At 45.8% G+C, this 24,518-nt stretch overlaps 1 protein-coding gene and 1 non-coding gene across 16 annotated transcripts in view; one reads left to right on the top strand and one right to left on the bottom strand.

Annotated features, from left to right (window-relative positions):
* The window catches only part of Kif13a (kinesin family member 13A), a 182,537-nt gene that overhangs the window by 139,022 nt on the left and 18,997 nt on the right, over positions 1-24,518 (bottom strand). The window lies entirely within an intron of this gene.
* On the top strand, positions 15,729-15,836 carry LOC120098057 (U6 spliceosomal RNA). The gene has a single exon (XR_005495984.1). It is a non-coding gene; the product is annotated as a U6 spliceosomal RNA (small nuclear RNA).

The raw sequence follows: 24,518 nt of genomic DNA, 5'->3' as shown, positions 1-24,518 counted from the left end.
AGAGCCACGGGCACCTCCCAGGGTTCATCAAGTGCTTTCTGACATCGCTCTGCCCTGTTTTATGGAAGGACGATGCAGCGTAACTATGGCAACTCAGCACCTGGGTCTTATTTTCTCTTAGAAAGCAAGAACGGTGTTTTTGTTATTTGACTTCACCTATACTGTGTCATTTGGGGTTGAGGTTCATTTATTTCCTCAGAGCAGGGGGAAAATAAGCAGTTAAAAATGAGATGACAGAAGGAAGCGTTTGGGGGAAGTCCAGGAAAGATTCTCTACACAGTGACAAAGAAAGCCACATTTGATCGCTTATGCTACTGTCTACTGGCCACAGGGGATTGGCTTGGAGTAACCTTGTAAGGTGAGGGCAAAAGGTGTGGCATACATGCAATACTCACTTGCCCTTGGGCAAGAAAGATGGCTATGCCACGGGAAAAGAGGCTGACTAACTCCCCATTCCTAACTCAGGGCTTCCCGCATGCTTCCCAAGCGCTCCATCCAAGCTAGGTAGGTCCCCACTCCCCATGCTCCTGAAACTAGAAAGTCAAGCAGACTCCTCATTAGCATATTAGAAAGACAACAAAATAATACTTTCACGTTGACTGCACGCCAATATGACCACCATCCAAGGTAACATGCGACTCAATTTTTATCAGCAATATTTGCACGTACAGAGACTGTACCGGAAGGGTCCTGGAAGGAGTGAGGTTGTTCTTTTTTTTTTTTGGTTCTTTTTTTCGGAGCTGGGGACCGAACCCAGGGCCTTGCGCTTCCTAGGCAAGCGCTCTATCACTGAGCTAAATCCCCAGCCCCGAGTGAGGTTGTTCTAAAGCAAGACATTTGTGTCCTTCAGGTGAGTTACACCACAAGGGTAGTTAACGAAATATCCCCCAGAATAGTGGGAAAGTTGAAGCCTGGTGTCAGCCAGAGTAGGAACATAGGTGACAGAAAAAGGTTTCACGTTTTAACAACTTATCAGTCACCTTGCAAGACAAGCAAGCCGAGACCATGATGGACGGACGGACGGACCAATGGTGGGCAGAGCCAAACCTGGACCAGCACTGCTTAGGTATAGGTACCTCTTGCCCTCTATTTAAACCTAAACTTAGCGTGATCACTTCCCCAGAATGCACTGGGACATCATTAGCGTCACCTGCCCCTCCTCCCACTGTGGTCACAGTCAATAAACCTCTTTGATTTGCTCATCTGTTTTTTTCAGTTGGCACTACTGGGATAGGCCGCCCCTTCTGCCTTGTCAGGACTGCCAGGGCCCAGGCTTAGACCTTCAAAACCCCAATAACACAACACAAGGAGCTTGCTTCCAGGTTTAAGTCTGTACTCTGAGAGGCCCTGGCTGCAAGCTCCTTGTTGGCTGGGACGTGGTGGGCCCTGCTCACTAAGGGCTGTGACAACTATACTCGTGGATCCCCAATAGAGAATCAAGGAATCAAGTGGATTTGGGCTGTTTGGGCTATCTTAATCATTGACCTGAGTTCAGAGGTCAAATTGTTAGTGGTGAGTCTCTTTGAATGAGGTGAGATTGGAACTATTTTTTCTTTTAATTTATGTTACTCCATAGTTCTCAAATTTCCTAACATAAATCTCTTGGTGTTTTTGTACACTTTTTATTTCTCCCCCAACTCCCACCTTTTGCACATTAGCTGCTGTTCCAGGGACATGAAATGTCACAGACAGTCTGAAGCTCAAATCCTGAGTCAGTTCTGCTGAGCCCTCCCCATATTGTCAGGTCACTGAGGGAAGTTCAATGCCGAGGCCTCCTGGATCGGCTGGGCTCTGACTTGGCTTTAAGGGAGCACCATTATCCTGCAAGAAGATTCTTGGAGTAACCTCTTCTGGCCCCAGCTGCTGGACACCTCGATTCAGACATGGCAGCCCTGTTCTCAGCTGCCTTCTCCTGTGCTCAGAAATGAAGGTGATCCGTGTGTGGCATTTAGATTTGCTGAGCAATCTCTTTAAATTCTGATTAACAGCTCCATCTCTCTAATTTTGGCCAACCCGTATCTTCATCATCTCTGATCCCTTTTCCCCTGAAGTACAGAAAAGGTTTCCTTGTAATTCACCTTGTTTACTTTAGATTCACACCAAATCCATCAAGACAAACACAATTGTCCTCAAACCCCCTTACTGAGTCTTCCTAAGGAGAATTATTCATACTCCTGCCTAGGAGGATCCAGGGTCACTCCTGGAACTCAGAGAGATTCTCTCCAACCCACTGTCTATTCACACACACACAAATGTAGCCCACACACCCCACACACAACCCCTTATATCACATAACACACACACACACACACACACACACACACACACACACCACATACAAATCACACACACATACCACACTACACATACACACGCACACACCCCATATACAGATGCCCCATTTCTCCTTCCCCTGATAAGATTGAATTGTACCTCAACCATCTGGCTTTGAGTTTCACCCTTCACATGACTCCTAGACACATTAATAAAGGAATGCTCCTTTTCTTCTGTCAGTTTGTTTTAAAAAAATATCAATTACCAAACCTTCAGAGGGAAAAGCGTGAACTTCCCTGAAGCTTCTAATGCAAAGCCCTAGCTGGTCTGTCAATCAATACACCCCACGGAAGGTAAAGGGGCAGGGGCTGACAATATGGCTTAGTGGGTGCTTGCCACCAAGGACTCATGACCTGAGCTCAATCCATGGGACCCACATGCTAGAAGAAAGAGCCAACTCCCACAAGTTGTCCTTTGACTGCTACATATGGATCATGGCACACATGGTCTCCCAATAAACAAATAAATGGAAAAACTAAGTGAAGGGGTGGTAGCATGTTGCAGAAACAGAAGGAATGCCACAAGTTCAAGGCCAGCCTTTCTATATAGAGAGGCCCTGCCTCAAAAACCAACCAGACCAATAAAAACAAGGAAAGAGATTTCGGCTCTCTCAAAACCCAATACTCTTCTCCTGCATAAGAGACAAAAGTGGGGGTAGTGGTGGGGCGATCTCCTTCACAGTCATATGACTGTTGTCTAAAAAACAAAAATATTCTTACATTACTCAGGCATATAACCAAAAGCCAATTTATCCTACACTGATCACTACAAATGACAACTTTTAGGAAGATTAAATCACTCAGTACCAGCCAAATTAGAATGTAGATAAGATCTGAGGGCTTAGGTAGCTTGAAAGAGACCCTTAAGAGGCGAGCATGGTGGCCCATGCCTGTAATCCCAGCATTAGGGAGGCTGAGGCAGAAAAATCACTACCAGTTCAAGGTTGACCAGGGCCACACAGTGGAACTCTATCTCAAAACAAAACAAAACAAAACCCGAAGGAAGAAGAGGAAGGAAAACGGGACCTTAAAATTACGTTATTTCTTTAAATCTATCTGGTTTTATCTTATTCTGGGTGCACAGGGCATGCCTGTTAATGGGGATGGTTCTCCGTGAGAACCCATGTACATGCACACCTGCTGGCACACATCCCCGTGCATGCACACACATACACACACACACACACACACACACACACACACACACGCACATACACCCCTCAGATCTCAAACACACAGGTTGTATGTGCCAAGCTGGCGTCTTAGAACCAGAGCCCTGTGATTCAGCCTGAGGGGCAGCGCTCTAGGACTGCAGGGAAAGGCGACAGCGTGTCAGACACTGCTACTCATCCGCACATTCACCGTAATTAAGGAGATGATGAACCGGAATGGAGCATGGGAACCGGCACACATGCTCAACAAAGACACCCAAGACCTGAATGAATGAATGAATGAATGAATGAATGAATGGTCAAGAAACACGTATCCAACCGGCGTCACTGAACAGTGAGAGAGGTATGCTGCTTCCTGGAGCTTAGAGGATAGAGACACGGGATAGGAACTCAGTCAGCTGGCTACAAAAGCACGTTAACTCCAATGCCCTCTTCTGACCTCCAGAGCAGTGCCCCGTGCTCCCATGGGCACAAACACACACCTACACAGATAGAAATTAAACAAAACAAATCATGAAAGACTTCACAAACAAAGGAAACTGCCCATCCGTGTTCTTTTATATTTTATATAGTGGTCATTATCATCATGGCAGACTTCAGGTGTGTACTTATGACTTGAACCTAAAGCCAACTCCATACAAAGAATGAAGAAACGCTGGCATTTAAATAACCTTTGGAATTTGGCAGCTGGATCCAGCGAAATGCCAGAAATTAATCTCTTGGTCTTCTGAGCAATTATGGATTCAGTAGAGTACTTTAAAAGAGAAAACACCTCTATCCTCCACTCTCTCAACGTAGACAGATGCATTTTCCCAGCTTAGAGCAGAAAGCCTTAGGGATTGAGGTCCCTTAGGGATTGAACCTGCATCTACACACACAGACAGATGGACGAATGGATGGACGGACAAAAGGACTATGCTCTATAAGCAGGGTGTCTGCAGTTAATTTTTATTTACTAATTCCATAAAGCCAGTTCGATGTGGTCAACCCATCTCATGAAGTTTTATAGCCCAGCACGGCAAAACTCCCATGAAGCCAAGGACACGGGTCATTTAACTCTAATGTAAATGCACTCGTTAGGCAATCAAACTGGCATAAACTACTTCTTTAAGACTCCCATTAATTTGTTCTAATTAAGGAAAGAAACACAATTTAAATCTTGGGAAGACTCAACTATGCACTAGGAGGCTGGGCCGCCCTCTCCACTGCCTGGTCCCTGTGCATCTGCTACAAATATTAACAAGAGTGTAGCAGAAGATGTCTGCAGAGAGCATTTCCTGCAAGACAGACAGAAGGCATGTTGGGAGTATCTTCTAAACAGATGTTTCCGTCTCTGAAATCCAGTATTCAGCAAAGCAGCAGGGGTGTGCTTCACGAGATACAACAGAGAAGTAGTTGGATTTGATGCGATTGTATTCATAACAGCCCCCTGAGGGGCTGATTATCCCTTCAATATTTGCTGTCACTGGACAGAGTCTGAGGGTGCAACTGTTTGAAATGGAGTCTCACCCAGGTGCTGGGGATGGGGTACTCCACACACTCACAGGTAGGACCCTAACGATTTCTCAGCTGGATTTTCTTCACGTGTGCATGATGTCCTAAGTCATCACCACTAGCCAATAGCCAGGTGGGTGGGTCAGATCCCAGGCTTGGGGACTGTTCAGTACTCATTGCCATCCTGGCATGACCAGGACACTCTTGATAAAGGAAACAATGACTTCCATCAAATAACAAAATCCTGACTAAGACCAGATCCTGAGTACTTCTCTGAGACAGAAATTTCTCAACAAACCAACGGATGCTTGCACCAAAGCCCAACTTGGGGAACCAAATGGTTTATTGGGCTTCCTAATAGAGTATGAGTGACACTGAGGTAGCCACACCACTCGGGCTGGAGGCTGACTTCCCCATAACTGCGGGATGGCAGGATAGCGTACCCTCTTTAACCTTTCAGTCCACACACCTTAACAGCTTCAGAGACTACGTGACCACATGCAGTTAGGGCAGAAGAAAGTACAAATGGCCAAAAGGTGCAGCAGGGATCGGCCAGGACCTTGGGCGAGGTGGTCCAATGACCTCTCCACCTCCTTCTTTGCGGGAATGTCTCAGTTAACAAGTCTACCTGGGGCATCTCTTGACGAAGATGATGGCTGTTTTGTGCAGAAGACAATGTTCTATGGCACCCCACCTCTTCCCATTCTTTCTTCCCAATTACAGGAGGAGGCGACAGAGACTACACTCTCTCTCTCATCTTTAGACAGGCATTGGGCTATCATGCCTCATCAGTGATCTGGAGGAGATGAGGAAGGGGAAACCGTGACCAGAAGATATTGTATGGAGAAAAACCTTTATCTTCCATTTAAAACATATAAATAAAAGAGTACTTGTGCTCCCCTAGAAGAGTAGTGTATAACCCCCAGCACCCACACTGGGTAGCTCACAGCTACCTGGAACTCCATCTCCAGGGGATCCAATGCCCTATGTTGGCCTCTAAGCAGCCCTGTACTCATGTGTACAAAATCATGCATGCACATGTGTGCACACGCACACACACATATCCATACACACACATATATAAAAATGACCATCCTTCAGAAGTTGGGTGAATTTCCTGGGGAGTCACATGTGCGTTCATGGCGAGCCTTGACTGCTGTAGAGGGACCCCTGAAGTTATTACTTGTGCTCACTGTGAGCTATTTGGGTTGGGTCCCATGGTGTCAGCCATGAGTGCAGGGCTAATAGTTAATAAGAAAATAGCAGAGACACCAAGACGACGAACACTCACTCCTTTAATCTTTGAATACTAAAGTACTATCTTCATTTATGAGTCAGGAGGCTGAAGGAAAAGAAGGCCGTGGACTGAGAAACTAGAGAAACCCACTTAATACTGCAGTGGAGGGGCCGGCGAGATGGCTCAGCAGATAAAATCACTCGGGGCTCTTATAGAGGGCCCAGGATCAGTTCCTAGCACCCATGTCAGGTAAAGTCCAGATCTAAGGGATCTGATGCATTCTTCTAAATTCTCTGCACACACAGAGAGAGTCACACACACTTTTAAAAAAAAGCAAAATTAAAGTATTTTTTTTATAAAGCAATTGCATTGCAACAGGAAGGAAGGAAGGAAGGAGGGAAGGAAGGAAGGAGGGAAGGAAGGAAGGAAGGGAAAATCTACCGTGGGCACTGTTTTCTGAACCGGGCACGGTGGCTCACACCTGCAGTCCCCAGCACCCCAGAGGTAGAAGCAAGAGGATCAGAAGTTCAAGGCCATGCCCAGCTAATATCAAGCTCCAGGCTATCCTGGGCTACATGAGATCCTATCTCCAAAAAGAACAAAATAGCAGAAAGCATCTCGGAGCCCAGAGCCGTGCGTGCGTCTCAGAATGGAGCATGCAGACAGACAGCTCGGGCGTGCGTTAAAATACTGAGTTTTAACTCAGCACACCTGGTGTGCGACCGGAGCACCTGCATGTTCTAATGAGCTTCCAAAGTGGGTCAACTCTGCAGGTCTGCAAACCTCCTGAGTGCTGAGGGGTTAGAGCAAGCAGAGTATTTGTTACGGACAGCATGTGACCATCCAGCCGATTCTACCCCGAGGAGGAGGAGATGCTGGGAGTGAACAGGCAGAGATCAGCCCCAGAGGGGTCAAAGATCGACCACGCAGCCTTTCTCCACCCCATCCCTGTCTCCCAAGACGCACCTGCAGAACTGAAACAAACCCCTCCTTCCCGTTCCCAGACTCAGCGGATGGTTTTTCCAGAACAGACTGGAAGCAGGCTGTGTGAGAGGGCTTTGCTTCCACATAATTAACGTGATGGCAAACAACAATTATTTACATTTCAAGTCTGTCTCTCTAACAAGAACTCCTGTAGTTTCTAATGACGAACTTTTTAATTGGCTACGGCTTGTGCAGCAAGCTTTAAATTAGCTTCTCGAGGATGGGATTCACTAGGGCAACTCAAGTTATCCTCATAAACCCATTAAAAAGCTGGTTCACTCTTGCTGCATCCCCAGCAGCCTGATCCACCGACTCTGGTCTAATTATAGTGAAGAAAATGAAAACAATATTTAAACCACATCTATCAGCGAGTCTGACCAAGGTCAGGTGGGTTGCAGGCTCATCTAAATAAATGTTCGAAAAGAAGGTTGAGCAACCAAGCGGTGGCAAGGGTTAAAAGAACAATTTCATTCCTTTTATTTCTTCCTTTTTAAAAGAGATGAATCAGAGGCCGAGGCAGTGACCCAGGCCGGTGAGAAAGTATGAGTTCTGATCCCCAGCACGAACCAAAAAAGAAGCCAGGTGTGACTGCGGTCTCCTGTGTTCCTAAAGCTGTAGGTGGGGCCAGAGACAAGAGAGTGGCTACAGCTTAGCTGGTCACCAGCCCTTCAGTGGGAGACTGATCCATGGGTTTAAGGCGCTGACCGTCCAACAGACAACCCACAACTGCCTCATTTTACATATTCGCAGGCACACTCTCATGATGCACACACGCACGGAAATCAGAGCCAAGCAAGGGGGTGGCACGGCACAGTGGACAAAGCACTGATGACCTGGGTTAAGATTCTAGAACCCTCCAGGGACTAAGCCATTACCCAAAGACTATACATGGACTGACCCTGGGCTCCAACCTCATAGGTAGCAATGAATAGCCTAGTAAGAGCACCAGTGGAAGGGGAAGCCCTTGGTCCTGCCAAGGCTGGACTCCCAGTGAACAGAATTCTTGTGGGGAGGGCGGTAATGGGAGGAGGTTTGGGAGGGGAACACCCAAATAGAAGGGGAGGGGGAGGGGTTAGGGGAATGTTGGCATGGAAACCGGGAATGGGAATAACATTTGAAATGTAAATGAGAAATACCCAATTTAATAAAGATGGGGGGAAAATATAAAATAAAAGAAAAAAAGAAAGTAAGAAAAAAAAGATTCTAGAATCCATGTAAAGCTTGAAAGGGGAGACAGTTCCACAAAGTTGCCCTCTGACCTCCACGCATGCACAATGTCGGAGATGCCCACACATATATGCATCTCTCTCTCTCTCTCTCTCTCTCTCTCTCTCTCTTTCACACACACACACACACACACACACACACACACACACACAGGACCAACATATTTTTTTTTTCAAAAAGACAAATTGTAAAGAGCAGGATCAGAAAGAAATACACTCTCTTTGCCTTTCACAGGTACACTGGAAGGGCATGGAATTGAGAAACGAGGGATATGGACTATGTACCCACCACTCCCACCACACACACACACACACACACACACACACACACCACACCACACACACTCACACCAGTTTAAAACAATGTATAAACTGCACACCCCTGCATCAGACTGCAGCAAATACTCCTCTCTCCCGGGAAGGTGCTGACAATGTCCCAGTGTCCTAAGGTCTCAATGACAAACCAAGGTGGGAGTCCACGGAAGTTCACTCAGGGGAACCGAAGCGTTTATCAGGCCTATCAACAGCAGTGAGTGAGGTGTTATGGGGAGCAGGACGGGTGGGTACACTGACGCAGCTGTACAGAGAGCCTGCCCCAGCAGCGATGATGAATCCCTAGGGCTGTGGAGATAGACACCCTCCCATCAGCCTTCCCCAGCTACTTCCTCAATCCCTTCCCGGAGAAGGGGCAAAAGCGCATACCACTGATTGGAAGAGCTGGCAGGAAATTCAGGTGAGGGTTCAAACCCAACCCCACCCTGCTCGCTCCTTTGAGGGAAGACAAGTAACCAACCGGCCTGGCCAAACTCCTGAAGGAGCTGTGGTGTGCCACAGTGGTGTGTGTCAGTGTGCCACCGAGGCTAGTCTTACTCAACAACGATAAACACTATTCCAACGAGCCTGAAAATAAAGGAGATTCAAACTTTCATATTCGAGACATCAACTTAAAAGGGAACCAGATTTAGTAATAGCTAAGGTTACCTACTTTGACTTGGTTTTGGTTTCTTCACTTCAAGTTTCCAAACCTCCACTGTTCTCTAATTTTCTGTATTTGATAAAATTCTTAGGAAGCAGATGCTTAATTTTTAACGACTACAGGATCTGATATGTGTAACCTGCTCTCCAAGAGAGTGCTGGGACGGAGAATCTCCCCATGCTGTCAGAGGACTGACCACCCATCTTCGTTGCTTCTTTTGTAACACATGAGGACTTGACAAGACCAGGTCAGAGTGAAAGGTGAAAAAAATGTGGGTTCTTCAAAGTCAAAATGGGGTATTTTTCAACAAATAGTAACTTTGGGATTTGTCTTGTCTTTTCTTTTCTTTTCTTTTCTTCAAGCAAGGTTTCACACTATAGTCTAGGCTGTCTATCCTTGGTCCTGAAACTATTTAGCCCAGGCTGGCCTCAAATTCTTGTCTCAGTCTCCCACGCCTGGGTTTACAGACATAAGCCGACAAGCCCAGCTTCTTGCTCTCTTTACCACACTATAATCAATGTGAATACACACGTCTCACACACACACAACACAACGGAGGGAGGAATGAAGAATATAGGACACCAATACAATCCTAGGTTCGATGCCTCCAATTACCACAGCTCATTAAAAATTTGCATTGGTCTCCCCCGGGCCAAAAAAGTACTTTGCATAGAAAAAAAACTGATGGCGCCCAGGTTGCTATAAGTATAAATCTTTATGGGAAAAGTCACCAGGGTGTCCCATCACTTACTGGTGAGTTAATTACTCGTGAGACAGATCATATGCTAACCGCTTTGGGAGGCCTCTGCTTCGTATTGATTGTGGTAAACCAAGAGGCCTTCCCGGGGTGAGTTAAAGCCACCCCATAACACTTTAATTCCGGGTGGAACAGGTAACTACTCATACGTTCCAGCTCTTTCATACAGACAACTCTGAGAGTCTAGAGACCTCGAATGGAGACAGAGACTCTAAGTATATTCTAAATCTCAGTGCCTGCCTCCTAAGGAAGGTAAATGGGGTAAGAATAGAAAAAAACGTGCTTCAAAGCATGACCATAAAATACCCTGGCCTCCAGTGTTCTTAATTTTCTACATTTGTGAAAACTTTTGGGATCCTGGCAAAAGCATATGAACTCTCCCCGTTGATACACGCACACGCTGTCCGTGCCTATCTTTTCACAACTGTAGAAAGCAAGCTATTCAGTGCCTAAAGAATGACAAGCTAGTGGGCTGAAATGAGCTCCCTGCCGTTGAACTTTTGGTATCAATAATTACTAATAATTGGCTTCTATAGTCTACAAGAGACTACTGATACATTTCCTGCAAAATGCCTTCACGAATTTACTGTGTCTGGCTCTCTCTCTTCTTCAACCAAGTCTTGCACTAAAACAATTATTAATTACAACCAATTTACCGGCCATTCATAACTCAAGCATCTATTGAAAATGAAAGAGGGGTGACCCAAATAGTTCCTGGCAATAAAGTCTGCAGGGAGGACTTCAGAGTCTGCATGGAGGACGGAGACTGTAGCCACTGTACTGTTTCCCTTCTGTCTTGGTCCCTTTGTAGTCCTTTTTCAAATGTAAATTACGTCTGGCAGAGGCTCCCAGAGTAGAGTATGGGCTTTTTTCTCTTGAGCTCAGTAAACATAAAATTGAAAATCTCTGCTTCCTCATTTAAGTACAAGAAAAGCCTAGAGCAAGCTGATTCAGTTCCTACAAGTGAGAGGGGATTTGAATGGAGCTGAAGGCAAACTTTTGTGTTTGGTTAGAGAGACAGAAGATTAAAAATAGAACTCGTGAAACGCATGTGTTGTGATGAAGTGACTTGCTAACGGCTTACCAAATAAAGCACCATGATTAAGGCTCTCGATGGTCAAATTTACTTTCTGATCCTCTAGCAGGGGCAGACAGCAATGACTGCATACATTCCTTCCCTACATGCTAACTGCTAGAAGTGCCCACAGACTTTTATGCCATTATTCAGTAAAGATTTATGTGTGTGTGTGTGTGTGTGTGTGTGTGTGTGTGTGTGTGTGCACATGTGCATGCATACACATTCACACATGTATATACAGGCGCCTGCAGAGGCCAGAGAGGGAGTTAAGATTTCTCAGAGCTGGAGTTAAAGGTGGTTAACTATAGGCCACCTCATGCAGGTACTGGCTGACCTTAGGTCCTCTGGGAGAGCTGCCAGGTGCTCTTAACAGTTGAGCATCTCTCTAGCTCCACCCCCTACCCAAATTTTAATGAATGGTTTATCCATTCCATAATTGAAAGCCTGAAAAATTAGTATCTCTCTCAATCTTGGAAATTTATCGTTATTTATCTAGTAGTTCTCAATAGGCACTTTTCATTTTGTGTCTTTGAGGCAAGCTCTCCCTTGTTAGCCCAGGCTGGCCTTTGAATTCGGGGCACTCCCTCAATCTCCTGCCCAAATACACTTTTCATAGGTGCCAAAAAGCCACAAACAAACAAAACCAAATGTAACACCAAAATACATAGGTACTTACAAATGACCCGAGAAACCCAGTGAGAGGACATTTGATGTCTGAAACGTTTAAATTGCTCACCATCGGGGCTGGGAAGGTGCCCAGCAGTCAAAGGTCTGCCTGCTTTTCAGGGGACCCAAGTTCAGTTCCCGGCACCGGCACTGGGTGGGAATTCCAGTCCTAGGGAATCCAACTCTGGCCGCTGTGGACACCCACCCTCACATGTACATAGTTAAACATAAAAAGGGATAATTTTTTGGAAGAAGTAAATTTGGAAATAAATGACGAAATACCAAGGAGCACCCCTCCCACCACATTTTGCCAAACATCCACTTCTTTATAGAAGGACGGGAAGCAGACTCCAATAGCCTCCGCTTACAGACTAGGACTACTTCCCTCACAGGGAAAAGCCGCTCACGCTAGAGCCCTCGGTCAGTGGCAAAGCCAGGACTAGAACGAGCGAGCGAGTCCTTGGGTTGTTTCCTGTGGTTATTCAAACTGAACTAATCTCCTGTACACATTACTCTGTGTAGTCTGCTTGCTTTTGCTTTTGAAGCATTCAGCTAGATCCCTGAAAAGGCAGAGTTTGCCATGGGCCCTTTGACCCCTGTCCCGGTATGCACATCTGGACATTAGACATATTATGCAGTATAACCTGGCATATTATACACACAAATGAAAACTTCCTTTAATTTCCACAAAGACACTGAACAGACGTTTTTCTTGAATACATGCAACACGCATTTGCTAAATGATATGTAATGCATAAAGAATCCATCCCGGTCAAAACGCCGTCTCATTTTAGGACACTAAGAGGTATAATCATTACCACTTGGCCGTTTGGCTAACAGAGCATGGGGAGACAGTCTGGATCTGTTTGCTTTGGGTGGTGTAAATGGTTGCAGAATAGTCTCACCCAGTAGCCGGGCTGGCCTTGAACTCACAGAATCCTCCTGCAGCAGCTTCCTGAGTGCTGGGATCCCTCGGCTCAGTCACTGTTGATTAAACTAAAAGTGCTGCATGCTAAGTCCCTGTTGTGACTCTTCCCCAAGTCCCTGGGTCAGCCTGGAGTACTCAGTGCCATTTACTTCCCCACATTAACCTAAAATTAACTTCCGCCAAGTTGGTGTTCATGTTTCCTCGTTGATGCTTAAAATCCTGGCAAATTTATTCATCTCATCTGCCACTGTCCTTTTAGATTGTATGATAATGCCACTGACAGAGCTCGCTGTCCTCATGTGTGGACTTACGTGATCTTCATATTTTCCAGACGCTAACTAACCACACTGGGCTAAGCTTCCTCCCACAGTGGGGTCAGCAGAGCAAACTGACTTAGGTTGTTGCTGGCACCAGCTGCTGCTCCAAGCGGTTGAGCATGGAAACTCGCCTAACCTTTGTACATCCTCATTTACAAGTGCGGAAACTGAGACCTGGTTGGGACAGGCAACCTGCCCAGAGCCGTGCATGCGGCATTAAACTGTCAGCCCGGAGCTCACACAATTTGCTGCCAGACTCTCTGCTTTAGCCGCAGCTTCGTGCCATCTTTAAAATGGATCCCCGGTGAAGACAAGAAGCACGTGTGTTCACACCGCTCCATAGTCTCACCCTTGTGCGTAGGAGTCACAAAGGGGCTACCTCTTCACAGATTCAGTAGGAGAGAGCCTTGCCCGTTTTCTACCTTGTTCTTAGCCTCAGAAGAACAGCCAAGATGGAAAGAAGAAATCTACAGTGTGGTTCCAATATGCGAAAAACTTAGCCCACTAATAAGGCAAGTTATCCCTCTGTAATATAGAGAAAGTCGTATTTATCGCAACAGGTACATCTAGGATGTGTGTAACAGTCAACAAGACAGTCAGGTCTAGTGACTTCGGGCCCCAACCCATCCTCTCCAATGTTGCTGAGACTCTGAGAAGTTCAACCTCACAGCCCTCTCAAAGCACAGCCCGAGGCCACGGCCCCGCCTCCCTCTAGAAAACATTCTTAGAAGACTTTCCCAAAGGTGGAATGTCTCTAAAGGCTGTTACCAAACCCTGCTACTGAAGCGCCTTCTGGCCAGTAACCCAATATGGGCACTGAAGACACAGAATATTGGTCGTGACACAGACACCGCCCTTCGCTGAGCCCGCAGCTTCTGTAGTTACACTTTAACCTTGCCCGACGTCAGAGTCCACACCGAGTCCATCCACTGACACTTGTCTCAGGTGACAGTCACTTCATCTGCGATCCCATCGAGAACAGTAAGCCGACCCCAAGCCCTCCAGCTCCCTAAAGAGCTAGCTTGTTTCCAAAAGGTTCTCTGAATGTTCCCCCTCTGCTCTTGTGTTCCTTTCAGCAGCAGGGCTTGGTCCAAAGTCTTTTAAGAATGTCTGTATTTGGGGAGAGATGGCTCACCAGTTCAGTATGTCTACTGCTCTTGCAGAGGACCAGGGTGCAGTAACTAACACCACATGGGCAGCTCCCAACACTGATTCCAGTTCCAGGAAGACCTGATGCCCTCTTCTGGCCAATGTTGGTACACACACACACACACACACACACACACACACACACACACACACGGATGCACACATGCTCTTTTTTTTAATTTGAAAGAATGTCTACTGGGGGCTGGCAAGATGGCTCAGAGGGCAAAAATGCTCACCCCTCAGCCTCACAATCTGTGTTGATTCCCCTCAGGTCTCGCACGGTGAAAGTAGAGAACAGACCCCTAAAAGTTGTCCTCCGACCTTCCCATGCAGGATCCCCCTCCAAAAAAAAAAAAAGAAAAGAAACAAAGAAAGAGACTTTAATGCTAAAAAGGATGTCTAGGGGCTGGGGATTTAGCTCAGTGGTAGAGCGCTTGCCTAGCAAGCACAAGGCCCTGGGTTCGGTCCCCAGCTCCGAAAAAAAAGAAAAAAGAAAAAAAAAAAAAAGGATGTCTATATTTGTACAGTCTCAGGAAGCACGCACCTGACTACACGTAACTACCTTTTTGAAACCTAGATATTATGAGAGCTTTGAGTGTCTAAAATTGTTAAATCAAACACCTATAAACACCCAGGGTTGTTGCTTATAATGTTAGTTCATGAACTATAAATAGCAAAGTATTTTCTATAAATAGGGAACAGCTGGTATTTGATTTTTGAAAGGCAAGGACTACATTTGGGTAGTCTAATAATACTTGGGGTTTTTTGTTTTTTTTTTTTAACTCAACTATTCCTGTATTTCAAACCAGAGAATTCCATTCCTTCAACTTTTCTTTCAACCTTTACTGCGACGACCCTAGTGAATTCCTCTCGTGCAATTCGTTCTCATATTTTAATCTCATTTATTCCATCTCATTATTGTCAAGAGTTGTTTTGCAATCCCCCCCCCCAAGCACTGAGCTGTTTTTAACCCACCACTGATGTACTCAGTAGTTAATATTAAAGATCCAGCTGTAACTATATAAACGATTCTAACGTTTCTGTATTGCATATCTAAATTTTAAAAATCGTACCCTGGTACAGTAGCACACATCCGTAATCCCAGAATGTGGGAGTCAGGAACTGAAGCTTGTCCTTAGCTCCCCAGCAAGCTGGAAGCCAGCTTAGCCGTCACCACACCCTGCTTAAAATTATATATATATGAATAGCCGGGTGAAGTGGTGCACACCTTTAATCTCAGCACTCAGGAGGCAGAAGGAGGGGGATCTCCGTCAGGTCAACAGATCGAGTACTAGAACAGCCAGGGCTACATGGAGAAACCCTGATTGATTGGTTAATTGATTTGCTGTCTGTGATCAGGTTTTACCAGACCTTTATACAGGTCACTATACCAACAAAAGGAGCAGCTAGCGTGCCCGCTTTGGCAGCACAAATACTAAAACTGGAATGATACAGATGAGATTAGCTCGGCCCCTGAGCAAGGGTGGCACGCAAAACAAGGAACTAGAGAGACGACCTTGAGGCTAAGGGCTTGCCACTCTTTCAGAGGACCCGAGTTCAGTTTCCAGTACTCCGCATCCCCTGTGACTCCAGCTCTGCCTTCTGCTGGTCTCCATGGGTACTGCACTCACATGCACGATCACACACATACATAGATCCATGCACATAAATGAGAAAATGTTAAAACAAATTACTATTGCAGCACATTTTACTGGGTCATCGTGTCACCTCACAAGATCACCGAACAAGGTGAAACAAATACTTTATCATGTATTCAGTGCTGACTGGACACTAGGCATACAATGGCAGGCCAAAGTGGGCAGGCTGCCGGAGGCCTCCTGAGAGGGTCTAGGATACTATCACTTGTGTTCAGCCACACCCTTCAGAGTCAGGCACCTTCTACGAAGCTGCCCAACTCCACTCCATTGACTGACTGCCCTGTATTATATCTGGAAGAAGATACCACACAAAATGTTTTATGAAATATCCAACTGGCCACCAAAAATAAAATCCTCAGACTGCCAGATGTTTCTCTGTGTAAGCGCATGGGAGTCAGGGGTTGGAAGGGAGGAGAGGAAAGAATGTATTCTTAGAAAAACAAACTGGCTAGAAACAGGCAGGCAGAGTAAACAGCCCCAAACAAGCCGTTCTCAACAAGGTCTGTTTAAGCAAAGGGAGTTCATCATTCAGTGGGGGAGGTCACTTTTAACTGGGTTTACTAAACCCCACCTTAACAGAAGGCTCAGTGTGAAAAGTCAGAGGCCTCTGCTATCCGTGTCCCCATTGGATAAAAGCCTTCTGCTTCCACTACCCAACACGTTCCTCAAGAAAGTCTGACAGGAGGTACAGCCATACCATGCATTTGCTTTAAGTGGCATTTGTGGCTCTTCAGCCTCCAGAGGGTGAGAGCCAACAGGTAGCATCTTGAGAAAAAGGTAGTATTCAAGGGCAAGATGTGCCTTAAAACAACAACAAACAAATAAACAAAACCAATAAAGCCCCTACATTTTTTAATATTTATTTATTTTTATGTATATGAGTACACTGTAGCTGTCTTCAGACACACCAGAAGAGGGCACCAGATCCCATGACAGATGGTTGTGAGCCACCATGTGGTTGCTGGGAATTGAACTCAGGACCCTGGGAAGAGCAGTCAGTGCTCTTAACCACTGAGCCATCTCTCCAGCCCTCAATAAAGCTTTCTTGAGTGGGGAACCATGAAAAAATAATTTCAGGTTTTGCTTTTGTTTTTTGTTTTTTTTGTTTTTTTTTTTTCAGGTTTTGCTTTTGATGGGAACACGGATGAACCCACTTGTGGCGCCCCACGTCTGCAGACAGAACTCAACTAAAAAAAAAAAACGACAGCATTGGGCTGGAGGGATGGCTCAGTGGTTAAGAGCTCTGACTGCTCTTGCAGAGGTCCTGAGTTCAAATCCCAGGAACCACTTGGTGGTTCACAACCGTCTGTAATGAGATCTGATGCCCTCTTCTGGTGTGTCTGAAGACAACTATAGTGTACTTATATATAATAAATAAATAAATAAATCTTTTTTTAAAAAAATGACAGCATTAATATGGCTTGCTAAGCAAAGCCTGCCCTTAACAAGTCGCTTTTCTTCTTTCTACAGTCTAAATGAGCTCTACAAACGGGACCGGGTTAGCCAATGAATAAATGGCCATTTCAGAGAATAACCTTCCATGGGATTAGCTAAAGGACCATCAGTTATAGTTGGGGTGGGGTGTAGGGAACCCCACCTCCCTTTCCCCGGTGGATATGGTAGACTATTATTACCTCTCAGCAGGCTGGAGAGATGGCTCCGTAGTGAAGAGCTCTTACTGCTCTTGTAGAGGCTTTGGTTCCTAACATCCACACTTTGGATGGCAACCATCTATAACGCCAGTTCAAGTGGATCCAGACAATTTTTTCTGGCCTCCACCCGGCACCAAGCACATTGGTGCAGAGCAGTCACATACATGAAAGCAAAACACTCATACCCGTAAAATAAAAATAAAACTTAAAAATACTGCTTTGGAAAAGTAGGGGTTAAACCAAGGCTTTGTACGTTCTGGGCCGGCGCTCTACCGCTGAGATACACTTGTTTTACCACTCTCCGTTTACCACTCTCAGAGACCGTCCAAGGAGCGTAAGAAACACAGAACTCTGCATCCACCCTAGCAGAGTGGAGTGGGGACAGCGAGGGAACGTGATGGAGGCCGAGGGGTTCTCAGAATACATTCAGAGCACTGGCTGAGCATCCACAACCCAAAATCTGAAGTACTCCAAAATCCGTAACTTTTAATTTTTTTTTTTCACACTAAGGATAAAAACTCCAGGACTTGTGGATGTGAAGCACCTGTTCTACAACTGGACAGAATCTCCAGCGGCCCTGTGTAGCACCGGGCCTAGCGGGCTATAGGTCGCAGTCATAGTGCAGGCTCGTGGCTGGGCTGGGCTCGGGAGGAGGGCACTTGCCTCACAAAGGTGAAGGGCTGCATTCACTCCCTAGGACTGGCAAACGTCTAAAGACAGTGTGAGCCCAGGTACCGTGACACATGCCTTTGATCCCAGCATAGGGCTAGAGGCACCTTTGTGAGTTTGAGGCCAGTTTGGTCTGCACAGAGTTCCAACCTGGCCAGGGTTGGAACATGAGACTCTGTCTTTTAAAAAAACTGCCTTCAGGGGATGTGTGGTATATGTGAACATAAATGTGTCATATTCAGACATGGTTCCCATTCCTATCTCGTTTTGTACATGAGCAAACATCTAAAAATCTGAAGAAAAAAAAAATCCAAACTTTGAGACGCTTCCGGTCCTAAGCACTTTGGTTTCGACTAAGCTAGCATTATCTTTTTCTTCCAGCCCCATAACCGGGTGGAATCAATGTGTACCAAACAATTAAGGAAGTTCAATCGTCCACTGGCAAGCTCCTTCCTTCTTTTGTAGGAGCTGATCACATGGCAATAAATTCGAAAGCTGGTTTCGAATAGTCATGTTTTTCCTAGAAATGCCGGAAGACTTAGGAGAAGCAGCGAGCCTTGAGAGAGAAACGGTGTCCAGTGAGGGTGGGAACCGTGAGCCTTCCTGATGTGAAGAGCCAGTCAGGATGAGGAGGAAAGGACTGTGTCTGCTGATGGGCGTGGCGGGGCCCTCCATAGCACGGGGACACCAACCCAGCCCTTGGAGCAACCACGCCAGGAAAGCGGTGGGCTGCACGCGTTTCACGGAAACCGTGAGGTGGCTTCCGTTCTGCCCAATAAATTCCCCTTTCCTCTGGGCTTCCATGAGTTAGAAGAAAAAACCCAGGCAGCCCGACAGCCTTCCACTCAACTGGACCCATTCCTGCAGGACTCACGTTCGATTTCTGCCATTAGTTTTGGCTTATTAACGCACCGTGACTGATGGATGAGGCTTACATTATCCATCAGCCCCAAAGCTTCTTACGTGGGTGCAGTTGATCATTTGGACTGCAGATCTCCCTGTCCTTTACCTGCTATCGAGCTCAAGGCGCACAAACACAGTCTTCATCCCATAGAGGATTACATAGCCAGGCAGTCTGGATAACGAAGAGTATGCTTCCCACGACAGGCTGAGACCCAGACAAACGGGAAGGGACTTCGTGTGATACTGCACATCTGGGATCTCAGCTCTTGGGAAGTAGAGGCAGGAGGGTCAGGAGTTCAAGGCCAGCTTGGGATACAAAGTGAGTTCCAGGCCAGCTTGGTGTACATAGTGAGTTTAAGGCCAGATACACAGTGAGTTCGAAGGCAGCTTGGGATACATGAGACTCTGTCCAGGAAAAAAAAAAAAAAAAAAAAAAAAAAGGGAAGAATTGGGGAAGGAGGGAGGGGGAGGGAAGGAAAGGGAAATAGAGTAAAAGCTGTTTGAGGCTGAAGACGTAGTTCAGTGTAGAAGTGCGTCCTGGATGTGCAAACCCAGCGCACAAGAGAGAAGACGGGGAGAGACAGTGAAGGAGCACAAGACAAAGTGAGCATGCTCAAGAACGAGAGACTCCGAGGGGAGAATGCTGTACTGAGTGGAGAGGATTTTACAGGACGGATGCTTCACCAATGACTCAGGTCCCAGAAAACACCTGGGTAATGGCTGCATTCAATACCCTGATGCTGGCGGTGGCTACAGGGTGCACTCAACTGTAAAAACTCAAGGAGGCCACCCCTGAATGGGTGCGTTTTATCTTAGGTGAACTATACCTTAATGAAGTTGGGCTGAAAGTCTATTAATCCGGGACCTAACTATTCAGGTTGGGGCAAGTCAGCTCCATTAACTTCTTTCCTTTGGTTTAAACGGCCTGCATCATAGCTGCCCCATTAATTCTTATAGAACATAAAACTTTTAAAAAAAATGCCAATGACGTTCAGGTAAGTCTGCTTTTCTAGTTTTCATGAGGTGTGACAGTTTACTGGCCTGAAAAGGTAGCCTAATAAATCTTATCTGTGGCTCTTAAAAGCGGACATCATCAGTTGAGGGTATGGTTCGCTGTACCTTATATCCTATACTATAGGGAGGAGGAAGAGGAGGAGGGAGAAGAAGAAGAAGAAGAAGAAGAAGAAGAAGAAGAAGAAGAAGAAGAAGAAGAAGAAGAAGAAGAAGAAGAAGAAGAAGAAGTAGTAGTAGTAATAGTAGTAGTTAAGTAAGCCATTGGGGTAAAATAAAAGGAAAGCAAATGTATAAAAACTATGGAAGTGTCCATTATAAGAAATAAAATATGTGGGGCTGGGGATTTAGCTCAGTGGTAGAGCGCTTACCTAGGAAGCACAAGGCCCTGGGTTCGGTCCCCAGCTCCAAAAAAAAAAGAACCAAAAAAAAAAAAAAAAAGAAATAAAATATGCATGTTGGGGTGGGGGGTGGGGGGTCCACAGAGATACTGCCATGCTGCTTTCTCGAAGGGGAAGAATCATTTTCAGGAACTCTTCGGAAGTAAATAGAAGCAGGCAGATGACACTCTAGGCAAATTTTGCATGCACGTTGGTACATAGGGGACACTGTCATCTGTACAGCTCCAGATCTGGCTCTATTTAATCCCATCTAAGTGTCCTTTAGAGGACACTTTCTAGGAAAGTACAGGGATAGCCACTGAGGCTCGTGCACCCTCAGCGAAAGGCTACGGGCTTTCCTGGGATCCTTGACTAACTTCCTCTTAACACTTGCTGTGTCAGATCTTTCTAAGTCATGCCGATTCTTCAGCTAGGTAAACAAACAAACAACTTGGTGACAAAGAAATGTCACATTCATCACACCGCGTGGTACACTATGCGTGGTACACTGTGACGACCCCGCCCTTGGGAGGCTGAGGAAGGAGAGTTTGAGATTTGAGAAGAGTGTGGGCAATTTAGTGAGACTCTGTTTAATGTTAGAAATCAATCGATAAATAGGAAGGACTCACAAGCAGGGTGTTTCTGTAGCACCCACCAGCTCTATGTTCAGTCCCTGGTATTGAAAATGAAAGGAGGACCAGGGAGGAGGAGGAGAGGGAGGGGAGGAAGACATGTGTCCACTGAGGCCAGGCGCACAAGCCCTCTGAAACTGGACTTCAAATATGAAAATAATGTGGGAAGACTAGAGCTCTTGTCCCTTGTCACGTTCTCCAAAAGGCCATCTGCACAGCCAGCACTCAGCCATTATTCAGAGAACCCAGACTTCTGGTTCCTGGTCTTTACAAAATCTCGCATAGCTTTCACTGAGTCAAAAGTTCCATTCTCTTTTTAGCAGCAGGAAAGGGGGGAAAATATTACAAGTGACTCAAAACAAAGCTATCCGAGTGTGCATCGTTAGCGGGCGTTTCCAGGGCAACCCCAAGATGCCTGCAATGCCAACTCCCGTGACTGACCCGGCATGGAGCTCGGTTGGCCCTGGCCATTTACTTTAGACTCACCGTTATAATAACAGAGACGTTCACTTTAGCACTAATCTAAAGTAATGTAATAACACAAACTTGACAAATTATAAGGGATCGATCTGAACCCAGAGAAGCAGCAGATTAGGGCACCTGTTGCCAAGTCTGGCATCCATGTTCAATCCCTGGGATGCAGGTGGTGCACACTGTCCTCTGACCTCCACAGGTGTGCCATGGTATGTAAGCACCTTCCGCCAAACACACACACACACACACACACACACAAACACACACACAAACATACATACACATATACACACCCACACACAAACACACACACAAACATACATACACATATACACACACACAAACACACACACAAACACAAACATACATACACATATACACACACACAAACACACACACAAACATACATACACATATACACACCCACACACAAACACACACACAAACATACATACACATATACACACACACAAACACACACACAAACACACACACACAAACATACATACACATATACACACACACACAAACATACATACACACACACACACACACGAAAATTAATTAATGTAGTTTAGTACTGGGTTAAAAATTGTACCTACATAGGTGGAAAAACAGAGGTGAGGCTAAAATGAAATCCATCATTGTTAACTCGTGAAAATTATGTGTAATTTTTTTCATTTCCTCTAAGGTGGCCCCACACTACAACCCGGGTATATGTGGGAAATGGCCTGGTATGTCCATTTAGAGTTTGTTTCTTGTTTTGCTTTCTCCCCACTAAAAGGATCTATTTTTCGAAACGGTTAAGTATTCAGGATTGTGGAACATGTTTCTGACAGTGAGCAGATCCGAAAGTTCTGAGGACTAGCTAAAAGAACACAGTTAAGAAGACACTCAAGCCGGGCACAGTAAGGTACACTTGGGAGGGGGATCAGGAGCTTGACATTATTAGTCTTGGCTGTATAGTGAGTTCAAGGCCAGCCTGGGCTATATGAGAATCTGTCTCAAAACTGAAGAGAAGAGGGGAGGGAGGGAAGGGGGAAGAGGGAGAGGAGGAGGAAGGAGGAGAAGAAGGAAAGAGGAGAAAGTGACAAAAGATGGAGGTCAGGAAGAAGGGGAAGAAAGAAAGGACAAGACAAAGAGAGTCTTGTGGGCCAAGAATGACCATCTGCGCATACACCGAGAGAGAGAGAGAGAGAGAGAGAGAGACAGACAGACAGACAGACAGACAGACAGACAGACAGACTGAGAGAGAGGAGAGGGTGACTAGTAAGCAGAGCATCTGTGACATCTAACTAAACACATGACATGCCTGGGGTTTCCACATGGACCAGACGCAGTCACCTGAATGCATCCTCCTACCTTCTTAATTATGAGAGGTAATTTCAAGGAATCTTTGTTCTCTTCATTCCACTACTTGTGTAATCCCTCTGTCACAGGGCTCCGACTCCAATGTAGAGTAAGTCACTAAAACAGCTGCCACTGAGTGCTCTCATCTAGCTGACTTGAAGTTGCAGGTGACAGCACACGGAGTGGAAGCAGCCTATCCAAGGTCACCCAGCTTCAGCAAGGTCAAGTACTGAGAGCCTCACCTCAGTGGTCCAGTTTCTGGCTGTGTTCCTAACACTAAAGGGCAACAGAAAACTCTGAACAGTCAACCAGGACATAGCCTGGCTCGGCAAATGCTGGGCTCCCTGTGGTAGGAATACTTTCTCAGAAGCAAGGGAGTCTGAAGGGGAAAGTTTGTAGAAAGGAAGACGCTAACACAGGAGTGAGAGAAAACGTCAAGACGGAACCGTGCTCAGACTAAACCTCCGGCACAGAGTACCTAGACGCTGTACCCCTAGCAACCATTTCCAGAGATTTAGGAAAGGAGTTATGCATCCCAGTGGTATAAATTACTGCACACCGGCCATGAAATGCATTACACTGTTGACAGCCTGATGAGCAAACCATACTTCATCTCTAACCTACATTCTGTAAGTTTTCTTTTTTTTTTTTTTTTTTTTTTTTGGTTCTTTTTTTCGGAGCTGGGGACCGAACCCAGGGCCTTGCGCTTCCTAGGTAAGCGCTCTACCACTGAGCTAAGTCCCCAGCCCCACTGTAAGTTTTCAAAGGTGAACAGCTGCCGTGTGTATAGTGAGATTAAACAACATTAAAAACAAAGAAGTTGCTTGAGCTAAGAAAGAAAAAGGAAAGGAAAGGAAAGGAAGAAAGACAGACCTGGGGCCATTCCTTTCCCCTGTATAAGGCAGGTGTTAGATATGAACACCTGAAAAGCTTCATGCATCATTAGGATTAAGCATCATAATAATAATAATAATAATAATAATAACAATAACAATAACAATAACTATAACAGACTGGAGTCATGGTTTAGAAAGAGACAATGTAGTAGCATGCATGAAGCTATGGTTTGACTTCCAACCTTACAAACAACAACAACAACAACAACAACAACAACAACAACAACAACAACAACAACAACAGAACTAGAACCATTTCATCTACAGCCGGCCGGCTTGGAATAAGAGAAGACAGAGAGAACCCAACTCAGTCACCCAGAAAGAATGGGAAACCAAATTTGTCTCAGGCAGAGAGAAACAAGGAAAAACATTGTAACAAACACTGAAGATCCCAAGAGCCAAGACCCCTGCTTAGTCTCCAAGGTCACACCAGCATCCAGGCTGCCACGGGCCACTATTTCCCAGGAACTTTTAGTACTCAGTGTGGTTTCCTGCCCTCAATTGGCCAGCCACAGTCGTCTGTCCCCCTGCTGTGACTTTCAGCCATGGGACTAAGCTCACGGTTGTATCACCAGC

The sequence above is a fragment of the Rattus norvegicus genome, chromosome 17, assembly GCF_036323735.1.
Source record: "Rattus norvegicus strain BN/NHsdMcwi chromosome 17, GRCr8, whole genome shotgun sequence".
Classification (NCBI taxonomy): domain Eukaryota; kingdom Metazoa; phylum Chordata; class Mammalia; order Rodentia; family Muridae; genus Rattus; species Rattus norvegicus.
This window is presented reverse-complemented; position numbering and strand designations above follow the sequence as displayed.